At 38.8% G+C, this 8,195-nt stretch overlaps 1 pseudogene across 1 annotated transcript; it reads left to right on the top strand.

Moving 5' to 3' along the window:
* The first annotated feature begins 878 nt into the window (after window positions 1-878).
* Window positions 879-1,391, top strand: LOC309963601 (synaptosomal-associated protein 23-like; annotated as a pseudogene). The gene has a single exon. The product of its transcript is annotated as a synaptosomal-associated protein 23-like (transcript).
* Window positions 1,392-8,195: the final 6,804 nt, after the last annotated feature.

Here is an 8,195-nt window from a genome sequence, read left to right on the forward strand (position 1 = left end):
ACCACAGTTAGAATTAGTAAAATTAAAACAATAAAATGATGACACTAAATACTGGTGAGTATGCAGAACAGGAATTCTCCTTCACTGCTGATGTGAATCGAAAATGGCAGAGCCACTTTGGAAGACAGCTTCTTGTAAACATATGCTTATGTTACAACCCAGTAATCTCACGCCTGTGCTTTACTCAAGTTAATTGAAAAATTATATTCACACAAAAATGGCCTGCACATGACTGCTTATAGTTGCCAAAAACTGGAAACAATCAAGATATCCTTGAACAGATGAGAAATTAAACAAACTGTGGTCCACCTGTACAATGGAATACTGCTCAGAAATAAGAAACAATGAGTTGTTGACTCACATAATAACATGGATGAATCTGAAAGGCATTTTGCTAAATGTAAGAATCTCTCCCAACTTCTCTGTCCCTCGGAAGATGCCTTCTGACAAAAGCACAAAATATGTCCAAGTGAAACACAGCTGTGTTCCTCAGTGTCAATTCACCGCTCTCTAGAACTTTCTTCCCAGTCTGTTTTATTTTCTGGGTCTGTTCACCTTCACCAGGATGGAGGGCACAGGGAAATGTTTTTTTTCCTAAAGATTGTGAAACTAGTAGAGATTTTACTCTGCCTTTTATAAGTTTATTTATTTATTTATTTATTTTTGCAGTATGCGGGCCTCTGACTGTTGTGGCCTCTCCCGTTGCGGAGCACAGGCTCCGGACGCGTAGGCTCAGCGGCCATGGCTCACGGGTCCAGCCGCTCCGCGGCGTGTGGGATCTTCCCGGACCGGGGCACGAACCCGTGTCCCCTGAATCGGCAGGTGGACTCTCAACTACTGCGCCACCAGGGAAGCCCTATCAAGAGTTTTAATTCATCATGGATAATCTGTCGGCAGAAGAAATTCAGCTGAGGGCTAACCAGGTTACTGATGAGTCTCTGGAAAGTACAAGGAGAATCCTGGGTTTAGACATTGAGTCTCAGGATGCACGAATCAAGACTATCACTATGCTGGATGAACAAGGGGAACAACTAAAACACATAGAAGAAGGCATGGACCAAATAAACAAAGACATGAGAGAAGCAGAGAAGACTTTAACAGAACTAAACTAGTGCTGTGGCCTTTGTATATGCCCATGTAATAGTATTAACAAATGATGCCAGGGGAGACGAAATGGGAGAGAACCTGAATCAAGTGGGCAGTATCCTAGGAAATCTAAAAAACATGGCCCTGGACATGGGCAATGAGACTGAGGCTCAAAATCGACAAATAGAACGGATCACAGAAAAGGCTGACACCAACAAAGGTCGTATTGACAATGCCAATGCCAGAGCAAAGAAACTCATTGACAGCTAAAGCTACTGCTGTACTTCTTTATCATTTATTCACTTCCCTAGCTCCTCCTTCAAAGTCATTACCTTTCCAGAGTTTGAAATTTTGTTTCCACACTCTTCTAATCGGGAGATGATGTGGAAGAAGATCTAGGAGAAACAGCCCCCCTATTCTTTTATTTTCTCTTTTTCCCTTGACGGTAGACTGCTGCTTAGTTTTCCCTCTAGTATTTTCTTTCTCAGTCCATACTCTTAGGTTGGTATCCATACATCATATATGGTGTTGTTTTTCATTCTCTCCATTTACTTAGCAGGTTCTTCTGCTTTCAAAATTTGGAAGCATTGCCAAACACAGCCATGTAAAAGGAAGCTGGGGGCATTGGGGGCAGGCACAAGGAGGAGAGGCAAGAGATAAGAGGTTGTTACCTCAGTAAAATCTGCAGACCCTAAAGCCCAAAGTTGCATAACCACAGTGAAGATCTAGTTGGGTTTAATTTCTATTTAAGTTGCAGTTATTGCCAATTTAGGCCAATGCTTGGTTTTGGAGTCTGTATACACAATATTTTTGTTATACATCACAACTTTGCAACCTCTGCTTCAAAAAAGAATTGAATGAGTTTTCTTAAAGTAAGCTTAATTTCTGAACTCTTGGTGATTCATTTGTATACATAAATTCTATGATCCCATTTCATTTTGCACCATATAGGAACACATGGTATAAATGAATGGCTTTTTATTTTCATATTATTAGTGCTATCATTTGGACTTCCCTGGTGGCATAGTGGTTAAGAATCCACCTGCCAAAGCAGGGGACACGGGTTCAAGCCCTGGTCTGGGAAGATCCCACATGCCGTGGAGCAACTAAGCCCATGAGCCACAACTACTGAGCCTGTACTCTAGAGCCCGCGAGCCACAGCTACTGAGCCCACGCACCACAACTACTGAAACCCGCGTGTCTAGAGCCCGTGCTCTGCAACAAGAGAAGCCACCGCAATGAGAAGCCTGCGCACCACAATGAAGAGTAGCCCCTGCTCACCACAACTAGAGGAAGCCCGCATGTAGCAATGAAGACCCAACACAGCCAAAATAAATTAATTTTAAAAAATAGTATCATGGTCCCATTACAGGCCTATTAACCTCATAAATGTGTCATTAGTCTTTGAAGAAAAAATATGTAAATATGTATATATGAGAATTTCTTTCTACAGCAGGGCTTAAAATTTTTTTGAAAAGTTTGACAAAGTATATCACATGAATTCAGATTTACCTCAATGCCAAGAATTATGTTTAGATAGGAAAAAAGAAACTTGTTTTGATCTCAGGTAGAAAATGGTTAGATTACTTTGAGTTTTATGTAGCTTTAAACTTTTTTTAAAACTAGAATTTATTCTGTTTAAAAATGATTTAGAAAATTATGTCTTTGGTTTACTTATTGATGACTGCACTATCATTCTCTTAGCCTTTTGTATTCAACTTCCAGAATCACATTTGTTTAGATCTTGAACAGTGTTATAAGAATTTGATTGATATTTGCCACCTTTATTTTAAAACTAGCTTCTGCACACTTCAAAGCTATTGATGTCGATTGGTTTGACCAATAACCACTGTTTGATCCTTATGATTAAATTTTGTAACTTAGGAAACTGTTTTTTCAAATAAGCAATGTGCTTCTGTGACTACTTTTTGGGTGGTGGAAAGCAATAATTTTGTCAACTCTTATTTGACAAACTGAATAAAGCAAAGATCCATAAATTAAAAAAAAAGAAAGAAAGAAATATGGATAGAAGGGAAGAGGGAATCAATAATAATTTAGTCAGGTAAATATGTCTTAAACAATAGGTTTTAAGTAGACCTAGTATCATTAAGATATTAGTTATTCATAAATTAATGTATACATTTAATGTGATCCCAATTAAAATAACAACAGTTTTTGTTTTCATTTTTGTTTTGGTGAGTGGTGAGGTGCTTTAGTCAAGCCAATTTGAAAGTTCACATGAAAAATAAACAAAAAAATTTAGTAAAACTCTGAGTAAAGGAGCAATAAAGTGTAACAGCTCCTACCTGATAGTAAACATTCACATCCCTCTCATGTGCCCAGTACATTCACCCCATTCTAATATCCCCCAAAACCTTAACCCATTCCAGCATCAACTCTAAGCTCAAACTCTCACCTAAATATCATCAACATAAAAGGTCCCAAATCTCATCATCTAAATCAGGCATGGGTGAGACTCTGGGTAGTATGGTCCATGCCTGGAAAAACTGTCTCCCCATCTGTGGACCTATGAAACTAGAAAACAACCTTTTGTAATATGGAAGAATCTTTTGTATTCTGTTACAAGTTAATCACTAAAGGGATGTTGCCTATAAGCTTAAATTATACATAATGGCCCATCTCTGGGAACCCTGCTTTCCAGGTAATGAGCATTAAGCTAAAATACCTTTGTTTAGCTCACAGGAAACATCCTGATCAGGCCCACCTGTGAATGACTGCAGGGAGGAAAATATTAACACATCCCCTCCAGAGGCTGATGGAAACTAGGAAGTGTTTGACTTTACTCTCTCCCCTTTTAGTATAAAAGGAGCCTGAATTCTAACTCAGGCAAGATGGTTCTTTGGGGCACAAGCCCACCATCTTCTCAGTCTGCTGGCTTTCCAAATAAAGTCATATTCCTTGCCCCTACAACCCGTCTCTTGATTATTGGCCTGTTGTGCAGCGAGCAGTATGGTCTTAGACTTGGTAACACTTTCTCCTCCAGGATAGAGTGGTGGTACAGGTACAGAATAGACATTCTCGTTTTCATCTAGGAATGGAAAGGGGTCACCAAGCAACTCTAAGCCCAGCAGGACAAATCCCATTAGGTTTCAATGAAGATTTTCTGTGGCTTGATGCCCTGTCCTTTGGGCCCATGGTGGTGGCCTTGTTGGCCCCTGGCCCTAAGCCTGTGTCTCTGGGCTCTACTTCCATGCTCATACTCTGTCTTTGGAACTGTTCATCCTTTGTCCTGAAGGGCAGCCCATGTTTGTAACCAAGTAGTTCTATCAGTCCCACATCCTGTTTGTAAAATCTCAGGAGTTTAATAGCCTCCCTTCATTACTTCCTGTCTCTGTTCCCTTCAGTCTAAGCTGGCAGTGTTTCTGCTGATGTAACATTCTCAAAAACCCCATTGGTCTTTGGTGCGTGTCAAGGGGGTCTACTCCATTAGGCAAAAGAGTTCTTCACTGAATCTCCCCGTATAACCCCATCTCTATTCCAGGCTTCTGCTGAGATGGTTGAGTGGACCCAGGAGTCACCTACATAATCTCTTCTGCAACACATTTTCCAGCCACACCTTGGCCCTCTCTCCCCAGCACACTTCCCCCCAAAAATGAATTTCCTCGTTTCTTCATACTTTGTAATCTGGATTGGCTTGAAACACTCCAAATAATCAAGGGCTGGTTCCTTCTTGCCTAGTAGTTCCTTGTTCAGTTTCTCTCTTTCCTCAGGCATTTTACTATCAGCAGGAAGGAGCTTTGCTTGGAAATCTCTTCAGCTCCATATCCAAGTTTATTGCGTGTAAGTTCTATTTTCCACCCAGAATGAAAGAACACAATTCAGCCAAGTTTTCTGCCACTTTATAACAAAAAATACCTTTTCTCCAATTTCCAATAAAGTGTTCCTCATTTCCTTTTAAAGTCTCACCAGAGAGATTTATATTTATAATTATATTTATGTCAAGATTCTGTTCATGAACAATGGGATGTTCATGATGAGACACTTTCCATACAATGCTTTTGACTTCTCTCTGAGCTCTCATCAAAATCACCTCTGACATCATATTTCTACTTTCTCATCAAGATGATCGAGCCTTTTCCAATCACCAACCTCTAAATTCCCCTAGCCTTTACTCATTACCCAAATTCAAAGCCACTTCCACATTTTTAGGTATCTGTTACTATGGCACCTTAGTTCCCAGAATCTGTATTAGTTTCCTAGGGGCTGCCAAAACAAATTTTCACAAACTTGGTGGCTTAAAACAACAGAATTGTTTTCTCCCTACAGTTCTGGAAGGCCAGAAGTCAAAAAATCAAGGTTTGGGCAAGGTTAGTTCCTTCTGGAGGCTCTGAGGGACTATCTGTTCCATACCTTTCCCCTAGTTTCTGGTGGTTGCTGGCAATCCTTGGCATTTACTGGATTGATCACTCAAATCTCTGCCTCCGTCTCCAACGGTGTTCTCCTCTGCGTCTCTGTGTGTGTTCTTTCCTGTTTCTTATAAGGACAATCTCATTTGATTTAGAGACCACTCTCACCTAATAGGATCTCATCATAATCCTTACCTTAATTACATCTGCAAATACCCCATTGCCAAATACATCACATTCTGAGGTTCTGGGAGGACATGAATTTTGAGGAGACAGTATTCAACCCATTATGGTTAGTTATACTTCAAGAAAATTATTATTTTTAAAAAGTTGCCAGAGCTTGCTTATATAAGATAGATAAGATAGTGTATTAGGGAATTTTTCTCCTACTGAAATGTTCTTCTCTAGCCTGTTTGACCCATTTTAAAATCCTGTTATCCACATGGTGATTTAAAGTGATCCTCCTTTTCTGTCAAGTAAATTAGAATTTGTCTCATTATGCCCCCAGTGTTGAATTTTCCTTTTGATCTGATTGACTTCTGAAGTGATAAGTTCACAATTTGTTTTGGTACTTTGAGCATATAGTTGCCGTTTTACACATCAGAGCTTAAGGTCCCCTGAGGGGTTTCTGTGATTTTCCCAGGAATCTTAACAGTAAGTTTCATTCATATTTTCACACCATATTTACTATTACTTTTCAGACTCCGGTTTATTCTATCCATTTGTTGCATTTTCGTTGATGTGTATACTCTATTTCTCCCTTTCTTGTTCTCTCTGTGGAGTACAGAATGGCTGTGTGCTGCTTTTCTCTGTTACGCGGTGCTGGTGTGACTGGACCCCCTCACTAAAGAAGACTCCCTACCCTTCCTGCTGGTTTCTCCTCAAATTTATCAGTTATAAAAATATTCACCTCATAGCAGACCTTATTATGAGGTCTAACATAACACTTGTGCATCAATAAAGCCTTTTTTTTTTTTTTGCGGTACGCGGGCCTCTCACTGTTGTGGACTCTCCCGTTGCAGAGCACAGGCTCCGGATGCGCAGGCTCAGCGGCCATGGCTCATGGGCCCAGCCACTCCGCGGCATGTGGGATCTTCCCGGACCGGGGCACGAACCCGTGTCCCCTTCATCGGCAGGCGGACTCTCAACCACTGCGCCACCAGGGAAGCCCAATAAAGCCATTTTAAAAACACCTGTAATTCCCCAACATTTCATGAAGTAAGCAGCTCCATGTTTTTTTAAATGTTTCCAATATCATGATTTCATCTTTTTGTTATGCTACCTGACCGTGACCGATGTTAATGTTGTGGAGGTTGCTTTCTGATACAAACTAAGTTATAAGAACTTATTTATGGTCAGGAGTATATAGGCAACTTGTGGGCCAAATTCTTTTGTCTCTTTCAACATTTTATCCAGCCAAGTACATACACATATCAAAATGCAGCCACGAGCGTCATATAACACTCTGACCTGCTTCCAAATTCAGAGTTCTGTCCTTTTATCTCATAACATGGCTGTTACCATCTTGTCCAGAGCCAAGTGTTCCTTGATAATATGCATTCCTTATCAATGCAGCCTCTGCATGGAAATCCCTGAAGAAGAAGGCTGGTGTAAACCTTCCTATGTCCATGAAAGTGGTATCAACAGTGTTTGATACATGAACAAAGTATGTGTGCACTTCTGATGGAAGTTGGGAGAAAATGTGAAAGAGTGTAATTGATGGAGTACCAAATGAAATAAAATATAACAGTTCAATGGAATGACTAGCAGGATCTTGATCTACAAGATGTGTAGATCAGGGATATATATATGTATATGAGAATTAGAGCAAAAATGAGTGGGGATTTTTTGTTTTGTTCTTGAGCTCATAGAGGAGTTGTTAAGAAGACTCTTGAAATCATATCATGGAGGTGCTACACCCACAAAGTGCTGTCCCTTTGGTTTTTTATGAGAGAGAAATATATATATATATATATAACCTTTATATATATATATTTCCCTCTCATAAAATATATATACTACATTAATATTATAGTAAATTATTATATATTATGAAATAGTAATATTACATTAAATTATACAATATTATCATATTAATTATTATATATTATGTATATTATATTAATATCTATATTTCCTATATATATAACCTTTATATATATATAGATATATACACATAACCTTAATTGTTCTGAGTCTAGTATTTCTTGCAATTGAGTGCAGTTTCCAGTTTTTCACTCCCATTCTTGCTTCCCCTCAAAGAATCGTTCTTATGCTTACATAGAAGTTACTAAAAATCTCAACATAATTCCCTACTACTCTTCTTGATATAGATAGACAGATACAGATAAATATATAGATATAGATATAAATATAGATAAAACCAATCAACATTACATTGTATAATTGTGTGGTGATGAAATGCAAATTTATTTTTATTTATATTCTCATATAAAACATCAATAAAATAAGTTCCATGTAAGTAAAAGTCAAAAAATGTATAAAAACTAAATAAATATTCATGCCAGTGAGGTCAGGTAAGGTTATGCTGTGGTATAAAAACTCCAAAAATCTTAGCTGTTAAACAACAACACTGATTTCTTAGTTATATGATATGTCAAATACATATCATATAGGTTGGCAAGGACAGGCAGGCAAGACTTGACTGAGGCCAAGAGATTTGATCTCCAGTGATTTTTTTTAATGATCTCTCTCATTGAGAAGGGTGGCGTTTGTCTAAAA

The sequence above is a fragment of the Leucopleurus acutus genome, assembly GCF_964270905.1.
Source record: "Leucopleurus acutus genome assembly, chromosome: 7".
NCBI lineage: Eukaryota > Metazoa > Chordata > Mammalia > Artiodactyla > Delphinidae > Leucopleurus > Leucopleurus acutus.